Source organism: Canis aureus, chromosome 15 (genome assembly GCF_053574225.1).
Source record: "Canis aureus isolate CA01 chromosome 15, VMU_Caureus_v.1.0, whole genome shotgun sequence".
In the NCBI taxonomy this organism is placed as follows: domain Eukaryota; kingdom Metazoa; phylum Chordata; class Mammalia; order Carnivora; family Canidae; genus Canis; species Canis aureus.
In genome coordinates, this window is record NC_135625.1 from 32,662,218 (window position 1) to 32,680,431 (window position 18,214).

Sequence of the window (18,214 nt, forward strand, 5' to 3'; positions counted from 1 at the left end):
TACATGTATTAAAAAGTCTGTTGACACAAAGTATGGGATTCTAACAGACGTGATTCGCTCATGATGTGCAGATAGGCACAGAAGCTTCGTGGCTCTGTGATGCAGTGCTGTTTATCCCTTTGGTTAAGTACAATTTCCAGCTGACACATGGTAGCCATTAGAGCTGCTTAACCATGAAGATAGCAGCTGGCTTGCCACGATGAGAACATGCAATGCGGTTCCTCTGATAGCGAAGGCCTGCTTTCTCCCCCGAACTGCTGAGCATTGGGACCTTCATCAATCAGCACGACACCCAATCTCTCAGCCAACATGCAGCAGATTCTTAAGAAGCTTTTTTCTTCTGGAATGTTGCTACCGCATGATCAAAGCCATGCTCCAAAAATATCTTTGCACGGTATCTACACTGATGGTTTTTCTCAGTGCAAAACAAGAAAGAGTGGCGTTGGCCCAGTGGCCCAAAAGCTCTTATCCCACAGATGAGTGAAGGGAAGTCATGAGACTTTACCACTGATCCCAGCGGCCTGAGCCCCAAAAGGTCAAGGCATGAGTGGTGGGCCAAGCGCCGGGTCTGGATTGAGAGAAGTTAGCACATGGGCAGGCACAACAGTCCAGAGGGAATGGCCTGACTTGCAATATGCCCAGCATCACTTAGGCCCACACAGCACCTGCTGCCCAATCCCCTTACTCCCACTGTGAAGTTGTCCCCTCACAGGTTTTCCTTGCCCTTGACCAGCCTGGTCCTTCTTATGGCAGATTCCTAGCCGCCACTCTCTCCTTGTCCTCTTCACGTCTCATTTCTACCACCACCCCTCCTCAGCTGCTCCCTGAATGCTGAAGCTCCTTGGGTTCCTGTCCTGGGCCCTCCTTGGGTGGTTTCACCTGTGCCCCCCTCCCCTCTGCTAGCTCCAGCTGGCTCTGGTGTGCTAATTATTTTGCAGCCTGGATTTCCAGCCCGTGTGTCTCCTCATATCTGAGCTCCAGTGACTTTCTAGAGAGCTCCCCGTCGATGTCCTTCCAGCATTGCATTCGTCATGTGCTCTCATCCAACGGTCTCCCAGAAATGTCTCATGTGGGAGTCTGGAGTGAGTCCCACTTTATACAGCAGACAGTGGTTGGCACCAACAGTACAATTGCAGACCTTAGAAAAACTGGCAGATTCCATCTGGGCCCAAAGAACAAACCTCTCAGCATGCCCTCCTTTAGCTCTTCCTTTTGCCTTCTGCCATATATTTAGGTGATTCCATTCTTAGATTCGCTTGAGATGATACCAGAAGGCAGTTTATAAAAGCATTCGCTCTTCTCAGGTATCCTGGCACCGTGTGTGGTAGGCACCTATTTTCCCAAACCAGCAAGCTTTCTAACCATACTTTACTCCTTCCCATACCGTCAGGACCCAGCTCAGCGCAGGTCTGCATCCTAAATATCTCTTGACGTGTCCCTTTCCGTGCATCCCTCTGCCTAAAGCAGGCTTCATCATCTATTCCTCTAACAGCTTCCAGATTGATTCTCACCATTTCCTCTCTCTCGTTCATCCAGTTGCCTTCCTAAAACATGAAATGCATCAGGCCTGCACACATTCGATGACTTCTGGTTGCTTGTAGGTACAGCCCAGCTCCAGAGCCTGGTGCCCCACGGCCTTTGGGGTCAGCCCTGGGGCCACCTTACCAGCTGCCTCCCCTTACTGCTCCGCAAGGACACAGGCCTTCAGCCAGCCCTGACTTCTCCTCGGCCCCAGAACCATTTCCTCCCAGGCCACACTGGTCACACTGTCTCCTCCGCTGTCTCTTCAGCTCCAAATGCCCTTGTCTTTGCCTGTCAAACATCCAATTAATTAGAAATTCAGTTCAGACACAAGCACCCTCCACTTCCTTGGACACAGTCAGCTGCTCTCCCCTCTGCTCCTCTGGGAGCGTGGACCTATGTCATGGAGGACAGGACAGGCTGTTCTCTTGCTCATCCACATACCGGCCCCTCTCCCTAGTGTGATGCTTTGGCAGATCAGGCGCTTAAAAATGCCTTTTGGTTCTGATTTCCCTAGAATAAGAAAGCTAAAAAGTCCCAGATCCATTTGCTAACCATCTCATTACATTTTAATTACTCCTCTCCCCACCACAGATACTGTTTAAATGAGAGTCTAATCTGACAGCTATTTATTGAAATGACTTCTAGAAGCAAAAAATAAGCTTTTATAAAGAAACTGTCATAGTGGAAGTCTGTTCCTGAGATAACAGGAACCCCCCACTGAGTGGATACAGGGTCTTCACCTGGACAACCGAGCCGGCAGGAGATGGGTCATGGGAGAGGGCCGAGGAAAACATGTTTCCATTAGAAGGAAAAAGAAATATTGTGGGGTGCCTGGCTGGCTCTGTCCTTAGAGCATGGGACTCTTATCTTGGGGTTGTGAGTTCAAGCCCACACTGGGTGTGGAGATTACTTAAAAATAAAATCATAAAAAATAATGGTGATGTAAAACCTCTCAGAGTTAGGACCCCTGGCTCCCTAACAGCATAACTTAACCCCTCATAGGTATCTTAAGTTGTGTAGGTCCATTAAGCTTAAGCTTGACAGGCCTTGTCTCCTGACCTCCCCACCTCACAGCCCAGTTTATGGGTCTTTGCATGTCACCTGTTACCTCTGTGCACTTGCTCATGACTTCTCTTGGTTTGGAATCTCCTTCCAAGATTTAGGTCAGGTATCTTGTCTTCAAGGAAGATACACACACAGACACACTCAGACATGCACAGACACGCATAGATGCATAACACAGAAACAGAGAGAGACCTGTACATGCACATACATATACACACATTACTAATACCACACTCCAAAACCGGTTTAAACCCCCTCTCTGAGCTCTCACAGGGTCTTCTCTGGACCTCTGCCACTGCACTGAGCAGCTTTTACTGACAAATCTGTCCTTCTGGGGCACCTGGGTGGCTCAGAGGTTGAGTGTCTGCCTTTGGCTCAGGTCATGATTCCAGGGTCCTGGGATCGAGTCCTGCATCAAGCTCCCCGGAAGGAGCCTGCTTCTCCCTCTGCCTATGTCTCTGCCTCTCTCTGTGTGTCTCTCATGAATGAGTAAATAAAATCTTTTTTTTTTTTTTTTGGTAAATAAAATCTTTAAAAAATACACAAACTGTCCCATTTCAGTGACAAATCCTTCCAAGTCAGACACCATGCCCTTTGGACCTTCAACACCACCCTCACTGCACCCCCTGCCTTCCCTCACATTGCAATCTGCCCCTGCCTCTCTAGTTCACAGTGGGTCCTCAATAGAGGTTTACTACACTGGGCCTAACAACAGCTCTGAGGCAGGTCAGAGGGACTGGGATGTGGAATGGCTTCTCTGGTGACCAGAGCTAAAATTTAGTCTCCTCCGTGGAGGATTTTTAAGGAGAACTTATCCCTGGGCAGGGGCAGATTGCAATGTTTCACGGTGATTGAGAGGAACAGCATCACCCTACTCTCAAGTCTTATCCTTGCCCCTTAAAACACACAAAGACCGTGTACTCCTAAAACCTAGCCATCAGCTGTTGAATTCGAGGCCTTTCCACAATTTGAGCTATTGAGCAGAATAACCTGAGCTGGGCTACTTCTGGCAACAAGAGGAAACAGCCAAGAAACGTGCTTAAAGCCTCATTCAGCACTGACTTCATCCCCCACCCATCTTCTGTATTAAAACCCTTTGAAGGCAAGAGCTGTGTCTACTTATGCTTTATATTTCCCATGGTTCCTAGCAGAACTTTGTCAAGTATGGATGGCAAAGGGGAAGATGGAATAGAATGGCCCTTTGGTTTCTAGAGGAAAAAACTCACATGTAACTGGGAAATTTAATAAAACCTTCAAAAATACATGACACAGTGGGAACTCGGCTGTGATTCTGCTCGCTCCACACATCTGCTTACCTCTGTGGGCCACTCATCTGTCACATCAGAGTCATGAACACAGGCATTGGGATCAGGCCACTGTAGTCAGAATCCCAGTTCTGTCATGCACCAGCTGCCCATCCTGGATTAACCTCTTGCATCTCAGTGTCCTCACCTGTCAAGAGGAAGAGATCATGGGCCTCAAGGAAGGGTGTCAAGCACTTAGGTCGGTGCTGGGCACACGGGAAGCGGTCTTTTTTTTTTTTTTTAAGAGTTTATTTTTAAGTAATCTCTACACCTAATGCAGGGCTTGAACTTACAACAAGAAGATCAAGACTCATATGTTCCTTTTTCATGTATAATCGAACTTGATAAAAAGCAGTATTTTATTTTATTTTTTATTTTTTTTTTAAATTTATTTATGATAGTCACACAGAGAGAGAGAGAGAGAGAGAGAGGCAGAGATATAGGCAGAGGGAGAAGCAGGCTCCATGCACTGGGAGCCCGACGTGGGATTCGATCCCGGGTCTCCAGGATCACGCCCTGGGCCAAAGGCAGGAACCAAACCACTGCGCCACCCAGGGATCCCCAAAAGCAGTATTTTAAACTGTACAGTCACCACAAAGATGCACGCTTCATGTGGCATGTCCAGCGGCTTCACCTTTCTGTGCCTGGTGTGTTTGGGCATCTCCATTTTCTGCAGTTTTTCCATCCTTGTCAGCATCAACTTTTCCTGATTTTCCTTCGAGTACCTTCTCTCCCTTCTTTGCAGCGGTCTTTTTTTAGGTGTGGGCTCTGGCTATGGAGGAGCAGGTTTAGCAGATAACTTTGCGGATCTTCTCTGTGGCTCTTTCTTCACCTTGGCTTTATCTCTTTTAGCCTCCCCTTCAGCCTTTCTTTTGAGCCTGGTGGCATTGGCAGTGGGATGTAGGTACTGGATGCGGGGACACAGCAATGTGCAGGCTTTGGCCGGTCTGGAGGTTGCTCTCACCTCTTCTTCACACTGCTCCAACACTCCTATGTTCTACCGACTGGGCCAGCCAGGTACCCTACGGATATGGTCTGCTTTATTGTTTTTATTGTTATGTGGATCCTCAGTAAATTTAAAATGAGAGCAGGGATTCTAAATTAGAGAACACTATTAAAATACTAGTGGGTCTGGCACTTTGGAGAGGTATGATGGGAGAAATCACATCTGAATATAAGTATAGACAAAAAAACAAATATGTAAAGCAACTTGTTAAAACCCAAGGCCAATGCAGGACTTTTTTTTTTTTTAAGATTTTATTTATTTATTCGTGAGAGAGACAGAGACACAGTCAGAGGGAGAAGCAGGCTCCATGCAGGGAGCCTGACATGGGACTCCATCCTGGGTCTCCAGGATCACACCCTGGGCTGCAGGTGGCGCTAAACCGCTGAGCCACCGGGGCTGCCCCTAGGCAGGACTTTTTTTCTGGCAAAATAGCAGATGAGGAGAAGAGGGTCTAGGCTCAGCCCACCATGTGAAATAGGAGAGGGAGGATGTTTTGGGCCACTAACAGAGGGTCAGCTCCCAGCCCTCATTTAGGTTCTAGGTGGTAGCAGGTTCCCACCTGGAGAGGAGGAAACAGCCCAGAAATCTGGCCATCTGATGATCCTGAGCGTGGATCTTAGACCCCTGTCCAGAATTATGGTTCCTGAGCAGTTGTATTAGCAAGAACCACTCAGAAGCCCTGTCCTATGGTGATGGATCTCTGGGCTTCTTCTGAGGCTCTGGACACCCTCTTCCTCCATCCCATGGGGTTGGCTACCAAGCACAGGTGGGACCAAGATGGGAACCCAGGGTCATCTGGGGGTGCAGAATCCCTAAACCCCACAGGAAGGGAGGGAATTGCTTAAACTCTTTAATGACTTGCTGCCTGAGCACTGGCTCAGGAACCTGCATTGAGGGCCAGGGGTCAGTGAAGTCAGTGGTCCCAGCTATGATCCTGAATTCAAATAGGTTAAATTATCAGGTGTCAATATTGATCAGTGTTTTTCTTCCCATGTGAGTCTTTGTACAGAGGTATTTAGTATGCTGAGGCAGATATTTTTAGAATAATATCACCCAGCACTTAAATGACATTTGTATGCTAGAAAGCGAGGTGATCGTTATGCCCATTTAACAGATGAAGCCCTAACAATGTTATAAACGCTATCACGTAATTAATCAGTGGCAGATCTGGGAGTAGAGAAAGGAATCCTCTTCAAAGGATAAATGGATAAAGAAAATGTGGCATATACACAATGGAATATTATTCGGCTATGAAAAGAAGGAAATCTTATCATTTGCAACAACATGGATGAACCAGGAGAACATTATGCCAAGTGAAACAAGCCAATCACAGAAGGACAAATGCTATATGCTCTCACTTATATGTGGAATCTGGCAAAGTCAAACTTAAAGAACCAGAGGACAGAATAGAGTTGCCAGGGGCTAGGGGTGGAGGAAATGGGGAGATGTTGGTTAGGTTAATGAACCTTCAGTTGTAAGATGAGTAAGTCTGAGAATCTACTGTACAGCATGGTGATTATAGTTAATAATACTGTACTAAACACTTGAAATCTGCCAAGAAAGTAAATCTTCAGTGTTCTCATCACTCACACAAAAACGGTAACTATGTGAATGATGGATGTGTTCCGTGATTGTGATAATCCTTTCATAATGCATACGTACGGTATATTAGAGCATCACGTTGTACACGCTTAAAAAATCATGTTATACGACCTAAATATGTACAATTTTTAATCAAACATACCTCAATTAAACTGGAAAAGAAAAGGGATGTTAAAAAGATGAGGGGTGTCTGGGTGGCTCAGTCGGTTAAGCATCCAACTCTTGTTTTCAGCTCAGGTCATGATCTCAGGGTTCTGAGATCAAGTTCCGTGTTGAGTGGGCTCTGCACTGGGCATGGAGCCTGCTTGGGATTCTCTCCCTCTCCCTCTGCCCCAACTCTCTCTCTCTCAAATAAATAAATAAATCTTTAAAAAAAAAGAAAGATAGAAAGAAAAAGGTATCTTGATCCCTGTGAGTGTCCCTCCCACTACTCCGGCCTAAAGCACTATCTCTTTGGAGGATATTTGCAGCTATTTTTAAATCTCAGCCTACTCTCTGGTGAACTTGATCAGGTGACCCTGAGACCAGCTCATTCTTCCCTTACCTCCCCCTCTCCTCCCTTCGCACCCCTGCCTCTCTGGGATTTGTTTACACTATGACCCACTAAAGCCTCCCTTTCCTTCAGCTACTTTGAGTTGGGTTTCAGTCATTTGCATATAAAGAATACTGGTTTATCCACAGATAGAGAACTGGGTACGTTCAAGGGCAGAGACCAAGCGAGGTGTGGAAAGGCTGCATCCCCAGCACCCACACTGGCACACAGTTGGTGTTCAAGACAGATGTGGTGAATAAACAGCAGAGAGGCGGGCCGCTGAACCTCTCTTGAATGGACAGAGGTGCCCCTTCCTCCAGAGCTGCTCTTGGTCCCAGGCTCACTTCCAGGTGCTCTGAGAGTCCCAGCTGTGTCTGCCCACCACCCTCCACACACTTGAGGTGATCCCAGGGAGTCGTGATTTCTTGCAGCCAAAAGTGCCTGCTATGCTTTATGTCCTAAGAACAACTGTAAGATACAGATGGGCATCCGGGTCTTACAAATGAGATTAAGTTTCAGGGAGGTCAGGCAACTTGCCGAAATGCACAGTGCTAATGCTAACAGTTCTCATCAAAGTCTTCTCCGAGGGCCATACTGCTGCCCTGATTCCCTCCGTTCAGAATTATTTCTCCTTTCCTCTCCTACTGCCCCTTCCTAGTTGTCAGGAGTGGCGTGGGGCCTTTAAGCATTTTAGTGAACAGAACTCTTTCTCAGAGAAAGGAGCAGGAAGGAAGGTCAGTGTAGCAGGGACACATCAATCCACGGAATTCCATGGCTTCCTGGGCCTCTGATACCTGTGAGGCCAGATCCTCTCAATGCGCATGGTCCTGAATCCATCCCCTCTGTGTATCCAGATCCTGCTTCTGAGACCATCCTCAGCTTGCACGCTGATGGTCCATCCCTCATCTCAGCTTGACTTGGTTCATTCCCAGCTTCTGGCTTCAGTGCCCAGCTTCTTGGTGAGTCAGGAACATGCTCACCCCAACAGCTCCAAAATCTAATGGGAAATTCCAGGCTGGTCTCCTTACCGTCTGCTCTCTTTGGAGCTCAGCCCCACCTGGGCAGTTGTTCTGCAAATCTGAAGCACACTCCCTCATTTCTTCCATCTGGTCAACTCTCTCCATCTTCTGTGCCTTGGCCAAGTCCGTCCTAATAATGCCAACTCTTCTCTTCTTCACTTCCATACCAGGAGCTACCTTTATCATGCACTGGGCCACTTAGAATCACTTTTCTATAATTATACATCCTTCTATTGTTCTCTTTGCAATATTTTAGTCTATTGAACTCTTTAAAGTCTAAGGGCTACACAGCAGCAAGATTACATCATTCTTTTATAACCCTTAGATATCCTAGGGCAGAAAGTAAGCCCATAGGACATGCTCAACAAACCCTTACAAATTTAGCAAATCAAGAATCAGCTACATGCACGTATGAAGGTGGAACTAGGCAAACCAGATCTACAGAGGTATATAGCTGGTCTGTGACTCAGGGGTAAAAAGTGGATCTAAGTGCCTACTATATTTTAGTAACTGAGCTACTTTGGAAGAGAAAGGACTACAGAATGAGAATATATTACTGTCTCTAGTCTCTATGCTGCACGGTCTACTGGGGGACCAGGACAGAAACTAATGAGGTGGTGCAACATGATCAATGCAATGATGAAAACTACTACCAACAGTACATAGTGGAAACAGAGGACAAAGTCCCTGTTATGCCTGAGAGAACTTGAGAAGACTTCACAGAACCCTTGATTTGGGTCCTGAAACATGAATAGAAGTTTGCCAATCATAACTGAAAGATTGCTTTCCATGAAAGTTACGGTCATATACCCCATTATATGGACACCAACCCATCTGCCCAGCCATTTCATTTATTTATTTTTATTTTCTTTTTTCTTTTTTTTTTAAACATTTTATTTATTTATTCATAGAGACACAGAGAGAGAGAGAGAGAGATGCAGAGACACAGGCAGAGGGAGAAGCAGGCTCCATGCAGGGAGCCCTCTATGGGACTCGATCCCGATCCCCAGGATCACACCCTGGACTGAAGGTGGCGCTAAACCCGCTGAGCCACCAGGGCTGCCCTATTTTATTTTTTCAAAAAGATTTTTTTTTAAAGATTTATCTATTTATTTAAGGGAGAGAGAGCACAAGCAGGGGTGAGGGGGAAGGGGCAGAGGGAAAGGGAGAAGCAGGCTCCCTGTTCAGCTCAGGGCTCAATCCCAGGACCCTGTGATCATGACCTGAGCTGAAGGCAGATGCTTAACCAACTGAGCCACCCAGGTGCCCCCAAAAGATTTTATTTTTAAGCAATCTTTACACCCAAGGTGGAGCTCTAATTCACAAGAGTTCACATGCTCCACCGATTGAGCCAGCCGAGCACCCCAGCCCAGACATTAAAAAAAATTTTTTTTTAATTTATTTGAGTGAGAGAGCAAGAGCAGGGGAAGGAGCAAAGGGAGAGGGAGAAACAGACTCCCCACTGAGCAGGGAGCCCAACTCAGGCTCTATTCCAGGACCCCAGGATCATGACCTGAGCTGGAGGCAGATGCTTAACTCACTGAGCCACCCAGGCACCCCAGCCCTGCTATTTTAACGCTGAACCAAGAGCTGGGGCAACATAAGGGTTCTAGTACAATATCCCTATGGGACCAGTGCCCTGGGATTTACATGCGATCTACAATCTTAGTTTCACCATAACATCTTCCAAAGCAATTTAGAATACTTTATGCAGATTGACATTGAATTCCCCTCTCTGCACCTAATTGAAAAAAATAATAACAGCTTTATTAGATCTAAAATAAACCCTGATTAGAAACAGCCTGTTTAAAAATCAATAAACTTTTCTTAATCCCTACCGTGGAAAAGAGAGAGAGGCTCCTCTCTGTCTTCCCTAAAAAGTCAGTATTTATACAAAGCATTACGTTGCCGGATTCAGAGACGCGGAGGTGCCGAGCTTCCACCGGCCGCCTGCACCCTCTGAATCCTGCATGACTTATTTGGCTATAACTAATCTCAGCTCCAGGCTTGCTTACATTTTTTGGGTTACCCTTTCGCCTGGAATGCATCTCAATGTTCTCATTAGTGCTGTCTTCCTAGCCTGGCCCTCGCCTTCCTTTTGTTGCTGTTACTTTCTGTCCTGCCATTAGTAATCTTGACTGCTCCCAGCACGCAGCCAGGCCCTGGTGTGTTCCCCATCACGCTGACACTCTCTGTTCCCCTGCCAGACAAGGCCCGGCCCCCTCCCTCCCTCCCCTGTCCCCACAGCCACTGCGGACCTTCCTGGCTATTTGCGGCCAGATTTTTTGTTAATTCTTTTTCTAATTATAAAATGTATTTTGTACTTTTTATAGAAGACCATAAAGAAAACTATTAAGAAAACCCTCATAATCCACACTCTAGAGTCCAGCACTGTTCTTTTTCTAGTGTGATCCTCATGGAAAATACATTTTATGGTCTGTTTCATTAAAAAAGTAATTAATCTTTTGATGTGACACACTGAGAATGGCACTTAACTTCTGTGTGTCTTGTTCTGTGTGTCTTGTTCCCACAAACTTAAAACCTCAGTCTCACGAAAAAAACATCAGACAAACCCAAACCGAGGGACGCTCTGTGAAATATCTGACCCGAACTCCACAAACGGTCGAGATCATCAAAAACGAGTCTGACAAAATGTTATAGTCTAGAGGAGCCTAAGATGTGATCACTAAATGTAACCTAGTCTCCTGGATGGGATCCTGGAACAGAAAGGGGATATGCTGAAACAACTTTTAAAATCCCATTAAAGAATGATATTAGATAATAATCATGCATTAGTATTGGTTCGTTATTTATGGCAAATGTAAGATGTTAGCGAATAGGGGAACCAGATACAGGATATATGGAACTGTCTGCGTTACTCTTGCAGATTGTGTGTGGATCTAACCCTGTTTTCAAATTAAAAGTCTATTTTTTTTTTAAAGTACATGATCACTGGGGAAAGGAATTCAGACAGTGCAGAATTGTGTGAAATAAAAGGCAATCGCCCTCTGTGTCCATGTCTCCACCTCACAGTTGGCACCAGCCTTATTCTCTGGAAATGTCTCCTCTTTATTGCATAGTTGAGCTCATGCTGCCAATGCAATTTTGAATGCTGGAGGTTTTTTGTTAGCTTTAGAGCATAAGCCTTTCTCCGTGTCCTGAAGAACTCTTCCTAAAGACAATTTTATAGGTTGCGTAATATTCATTGCACTTTTTTCTTGCCTAAATTAGCTGTGATCTAGCCCTTATGCTTCCAGGAGATTTGCTTTCATTACCCATGTCTTAGAATGTTTCCTCCTGCAAAGAACTCTTCCTCTGATTTCTCCAAGCAGCGAGACAGCAACAATTTCATCCATGCTCTCCTGGGAGCGCCATAAAATTTATTTAATGTTTCAGCAGAGACTGAATTTAAAGCTTTTCTTTTCTTGATCTCTTTCTTTGCCTTTATTTCTCATGATGTAGGGATTTCTAATCCACTGGTGATAACCCAAGTGCTATCCTTGCTGATGGTTAAAATGTGTGATGTTTGAACCTTTGTGCATGGGATTGAATAATATCCCCCCAAATTCATATCCACCCAGAACCTCGGGATGAGACCTTATTTCCCAGCAGTTTCTTTGCAGATGTAATTCAGGGAAACAAGGTCATACTAGATTAGGGCAGGCCTCAAATCTAATGACTGGTGTCCTTGTAAGAAGGCCATGAGAAGACACAGAGACAGAGAGAGAGAATGCCATGAGAAGATACAGAAATTGGAGGAATGCACCTACAAGCCAAGGAACACCGAGGATTGCTAGCAGCCACCAGAGACTAGGAAAGAGGCATGGAACAGACTCTCCCGAGAGCCCCAAAGAAGGAACCCATCCTTGCCAACACCTTGATTTGGGACTTCTGCTTTCCAGAAATGTGAGAGAATACATCTCTGGGTTTTAGGCCACCCAGTTTGTAGGGTTCTGTTATGGCAGCCCCTGTAAACTACATACAGTGGGCTGTGGCCTCAGAGGGTCTGAGCAGAGCTCTGGCGCTTGTATGAGGAAAGGGGCGATAGTTCTCACTGTGAGGGGCAATGAGGTGTCCAGGGGTGTCCACCGAGATCACATGTTCAAGGCAGAGGGCAAAAGTAGTCCAATCAGACAGGTCAGTCAGAAAGAAGACTGCGAGGAACACTTTCTCCCCCTTTTATCTGTGTCCATATTATTTCCAGAAGGTTTAAGTTGTTGTTTGTGGGAATATGCTTTTTTTTTTAAATATGCTTTTAATACACAAAGTCTCCAGGTTGAACTACATTGATTTCAAAGCTTTGGCTATGACAAAATAAGTTACTTCAGCACCTCATTTCTTTTAAATTATTTAATACGGATTTGCTTTGAGGACACACACATGGCCACCCTTCTTCACAGGGATTGTTGTATGTATTTTACTATTTTTCTAAAATGACCTTATATAACTTTTATGAAGAAAATATTTTACTAAAATTTCCTTTAAAAGGAGAATATTGGGGATCCCTGGGTGGCTCAGCGGTTTAGCACTTGCCTTTGGCCCAGGCGTGATCCTGGAGACCCGGGATCGAGTCCCACGTCAGGCTCCCTGAGTGGAGCCTGCTTCTCCCTCTGCCTGTGTCTCTGCCTCTCTCTCTTTCTCTGTCTCTCATGAATAAATAAAACGTTAAAAAAAAGGAGAATATTGCATCTGCCATAAAAACTGTAATGCAGAGATTCTTCTCAGATGAGAGGCTCAAGGATGGTAAGGAAAATGTAGGTGGGATGTTGGCAATAACTTTCCAATGTGGGAGACCTGGGGACCTCTCAAGTCCAAGCAGGTAATGGTTTTGGTGGTGCCATGAAGTGCCATGAGGTCCTCAGGGGAGTGTGTGGTGAGGGATGATTTCTCTTGTGGAGGTGGGGTGGAACGAGGGTGGAGACGGTGCTAGAGAGCAGAGTCTTGAAGAAGTTTAATGACTCTTAGTACAACTATGGGGCAGAATGGCAAGAGAAAATGCTTCTCAGTCTCCCCCTGGGCTGCTGTGAATGAAAACGGGAAGAAGGATGAGGTTTGTGGGTGGAAGGGAAAGCTCCTGTGGTTCACCACAGGAAGGCAGGCCACACCTGCCTAGAGGTGCCTGCGTGTTCTCTGAAGATCCCAGTGTCACTTTCTATATTAGATATCTGTTGGTGCGTAACCTCAAAATTTAGTGGCTTGACACAATGATAAACATTTATGACCTCAGAGATTCTGTGGGTAAGGAATTTAGGAGGGAATTTTCACGATAATTCGGGCTTAGGATCTCTCATGACGTTGCAGTCCAGACGTCCACCAGGGCTGCAGTCATAGGATTGACTGGGACGGAAGGATCCACTTTCCAAAAAGCTCACTTGAACAGCTGGAGTACTGATCCTAGCTGTTGGCAGGAGGCCTCGGTTCCTTGCTAGCCACCATAGGGTTGTGTCCTCCCACCCCTGAGAAAGCGATCCAAGAGAGAGCAAGGCTGACATTGCAGTGTCCTTTATGATCTGGTCCCAGAAGTCACAGACTATATCCGTGATATCCTATTGGTTACACAATTGGCCCTATTCAGCGTGAAAGAGAACCACAAAAACTGAGAGGTGAGGATCACTGGGTGCCATCTTGGAGGCTGGCTACCACACCACACAGAGCTAAGTCACCAGTGTGACTACATCATTGGACCCATGGCTGACTGAGTACCTGGGGACCAACTCTGAGCCTGGGAACTTCCAAAACTGGAGCAATGATACCTTCTTCCTGAACCCTCAAGATGAAGCTTTCAAAATATGCCCAACCATATTGGGAAACTGGGAAAGATGCCGAGGATTATCCCAAAAGGTTAGAAATCCAAGGCAAACCACACTCTACCCTTATTCAGTATTTTCCCCAACTCTTTTTAAACCATTTTTCCCTTCTTCATATGAATTTTACATATCGTTAAATGCACAAATCTTAGGTGTACATCTGCCCAGTTTCAAATAATACCTCATATCTGCATAACACAAACCCCTGCAGAAATATAGAAAGTCCCTTCATGATCCTTCCTGGTCAAACCTCCTCCCCCCCACACACACACTCAGGCAACCACTGTTCTGACATCTTCCCACCATAGAGTTGTACATGTTCTAGAATTTCAAATAAAATCATATAGTGTGTACTCTTTTGTGTCTAGTTTCACCTTTAGTGAGCATATTGATTAATTCATGTTGTCATGCACCAATAATTCACGTCCCTTAACATTATTTTTAAAAATTTCAAGTGTACAGAAGAACTGAAAGATGATACAACGAACCTCTCTATGCCCTTGACTGAGATCCACCAATTGTTGTTTCGCCATATTTGCATTAATACTTCCCATATCTCTTCCTTTCTTTTTATTGAACCCCTGGAAAGTTGCAGATATCAGAAAATTCCAGCACTCAATACTTCAGCATGAGCTCCTAAGAACAAAGACATTCTCCTGCACCATCACCATACCATTGTCATGGCCAAGACATTTGGCATTGATACAATATTATCCAATATACAATCCATATTCAATTTCTCTCATTCTGCTTAGAGGAGAGCAGGCCCATGTCTTAGGACATGTGGTGAGATCTGGAAATAGAGGGTTAGCTGTCCTGACCTTGACCGTTCCTCTTGTCTCTCTGCCACTCAATTCTCTATGGCCATCCAGCATGTACTGGGCCCTGGCTTGGGGCCCTTTCCTGGGCAGTTTACTTCAGCCCTATTTATAGGAACTTCCCTTCATTCTCTTTGATTGTCAATCCCTCCATAGTGTACCCCCACATGCTCACATGCACCCCTCCCCAGGGATCAACCTCTGTGATAGACAGGAAAGAGTTCTTATCCATTCGTCGAAGTACCATAGACATTGGGAAATAATCCCCCTTCCTCATGTTTTTGTGTTCGAGTCTAACTGCTTAACTAAACCTCCCTCCTCTCAGTTCTCTCCCCCAACAACAAGGGACAGGGAAGTTTTCCTGGACTAAGAGTAAACACATCTTTCTAACACACACACATACACCTGCACATACACAACACCAGCAGCCTCACACTTGGGTCTGATTCTCCCCACCACCAGCACAACCCTTGGAGTCTCCATCAGGGTGAGGCAGGGCCTATGGAGGCCCAGCCAGGTCAATGCCATATTGACATGCACAACCACGGTCCTCCAGCTCTGCAGCATTGCTCTGAGCCCCTGGCAAACTACTGGGGCCTCCTACTCAACCCCAAAGCCCCATTATCCCTCCCAACCTCATTGCTCACTTGGCCTCAGGGCCCAAATAGACAGACACCTTACTCCAGACAGTAATTGATCATTCTCATTATTGGTCTTTCTAAATATTTGTTTGGTTCTGCCACAGCCCCCTGCATTAGGGCATTGCCGACCTGCAGTGCTGAGCTGCTTGCTGCAGCTGAGCAGGAGGTGAGAGGCCCATGCGTGGAGCCCCCAGAGTCAGCGGCACCCTGCACCCTGGGGGCCGGACCATCTCCTAGAGCAGCTCTGCTTGCCTGCCCAGGAACAGTCTGGGAATCCACGAAAGGAGCTGGACGTCTACTTGGAAGACCTCATTCTAGCCTTATGCCCATGTCTGAAAGCCTGGCCTCGTGAACCAGTGGCAGCAGCTCCTTCTGCTTCCCTGTCTAGCGGTTGGAAGCAGGGAATCAGAAAAGCAACTTTGCGGCCATCAAAACAGATCTCAACATTTGGGCAGAAAACCCCAGCCCCTTCCTAGCTGCACTGCCTGCAATTTGTAACTTAATTCACTGTGGGAGACCCTCCCCCTCACCTTAAAAAGCTCTGCACAATCCATTCTAGTAAAGGCCACCCTCCTGCTTCCAGGGTGCCAGGTGCCTGTATTTCAGACATTCACACAATTGGGTTTCCTGCTGGTGTGCCATGTGGAGGAGGAGTGCTGGTGCCCTGTTAGACCAACGTAGGGTAGAGGGAAGGGGGTGGCTAGCGACCAGGAGAGGCCACCAGGTATTTTGAAAGCCAACGCAAAAAATAGTCCTTTTGTTATTTCCAGACCCAGGCAGGAGTTCTAAGGAAAGGGTGACAGAGTCCATGTACAGACCCTTCCCTAAGGGCCCGCACTCATTTAGAGCTCCCCTTTCTCTTTTCTTTTTTTTTTAAGATTTTATTTATTTATTCATGAGAGACATACACAGAGAGAGAGAGGCAGAGACACAGGCAGAGGGAGCTCCCCTTTCTATGATTTTATTTGGGTCATTCATTCTAATGGTTATATCTGTGCTAGAGATTTGAGGTGGCTTACAAAAGCATAAAATAAAGATAAGTAACTCAGATATAGCATCAGCACACAGAAAAGCACAGTCTTATGCAGTCGCTAAAGGGAACTAGTGTTGTCTCCTGGAAGCCAAAGCTAAAGGGCAAACGATCATTGCAGGGGCCACACAGGGCCCTCGGGTATGATCAGACGGGGTCGGAAAACTAGAACGTCTTCTCTCAAAACGGAGAACTGCGAAAAATCCCTCCCCCCCCCATGCCCCCCCCCTCACCGCTGCACCATCTCATCTGGGAGGACTGCTGATTTTTCATGATAGTTTGAGGCTTTTGTTTTGTTTGGGTTTAGTTTGCGTATGATTGTGGTTTACCCCCCAACCCCAATGTGTTGTTGTTTTTAAAACTCAAAGTCACAAGTTGGCTCAGATAACTCAACATTGCCATGGTAACTAACTCCTTTGGTGGAAAGAGAGAACCGTAAGTCATGCAAATGGACAAGAGAGAATCACAGGAAGAGGGAAAGGGTCGGAGAGGCATTTTTACGGCTTATCAAGATCAAAGGACAGAAACATAGCTGCAAAAAACACAAAACCTACAACTCCCACATGGGGAACCGTGTCTGAAATTTGCTATATCGGCGCCACAGAGCTCATCACAGTGATCGGCCCAGAGGAGTTGCAGCTGATGTCACGTACCCAGTGTGGTTAGCACCTCCTGCTTGTAACCTGCAGTATTTAAGGGCTGCCTCCTGGATTCCTTCCTGTGTCTGAGAAGTTGAGCTGCTTTGTTGAACACCCATCAGAGAAGCCTGGACGTGCAGAGTTTTCCCCCTACTTTACAGCTTTCCACAGAACCAAAATGTGGACAGTGTGAAATCCCAGTCCCTGGCTAGGACATCCCAGGCACTTCTGATTTGATCCAATTCACTTTTTTATGGCTTTAGTTCTTCCCAGTTCAAGCGCCCCCTTAATCAGAGAGGTTTATTGAATATTAATATTTTTAGAAGGTGCAGTGCTGAGTGCTGGAGGTAAGAAGATGACAGAGCTTTCATCTCTGCTCTGGAGAAGCTCATTGCCTAGTCTGCCTAGGAAAAGGCTAAGCTGCTATTTAAGCAAAGAGATATCTACACACACACACACACACACACACACACACACACAGAGCAGCTTAAAGAAGATTCACTTTATTTTTCACACAAGAGATGATTGTAGAGGTGAGGAGCCCAGACTGCTGGGGCTGCCCAGTTGTATCAGGTCAGCTGGGGACCTGGCTTCTTCCCATCCCATTACACCATCATCCATAGGATATTGTCCTTGGTTGCATGGTTGCACGGTCAAAGCTGTCACGCAGGGTTAGGTATATTCATACATTCATTATGAGACGTGGGTATGTGCATGGGGAAGAGAGGCAGGAGAGAAATCACAGAAATGGAGTGGAGTCAGATTGTATTAAACTTCATACTCTAAACGAAGGAAGGTAGATTTTACCCTGCAGAGCAGGGTAAGTGGGGCACCCAGAGAGTACAAAAGATACTACCCTCCCAGGATGCAACCCCCCTCCCTAAGATAAGCAGAAGAAAGATTTAGACAATTCTCCTGAGAGCTGGTGACCCTCTTTAGGACCAGCTGCAAGTGGAATACAGCCCACATTTCCATCTGCCCCATTTTGGGGGCTCCCAACCCAAAGGTTGCCAAGGCAAGTTCTCAGAACACAAGAGGAGACCCACGAGAAAGCAATAGTGTCCCTGAAAAGAGAAAGACCAACGGTTGGTGGATACCTGGAAACAGATGGATGGATCACAATCCAAAGACTGAATTCTTACACCTGTCGTTTACCTTCCAATCTGAATTTGGAAAGGAAGGGACCCTGTGAAATTTCACTTTCCCCTCTCATGCAGGCACTTCAGAT

At 46.1% G+C, this 18,214-nt stretch overlaps 1 protein-coding gene across 1 annotated transcript in view; it reads right to left on the minus strand.

The window, feature by feature from the left end:
• Positions 1 to 3,917: 3,917 nt before the first annotated feature.
• The window catches only part of LOC144284473 (uncharacterized), a 187,032-nt gene continuing 172,735 nt past the window's right edge, over positions 3,918 to 18,214 (minus strand). The window contains exon 6 of the transcript XR_013352880.1: positions 3,918 to 4,041. The gene's annotated coding sequence lies outside the window, so the exon portion shown is untranslated. The remainder of the gene's footprint in view (positions 4,042 to 18,214) is intronic.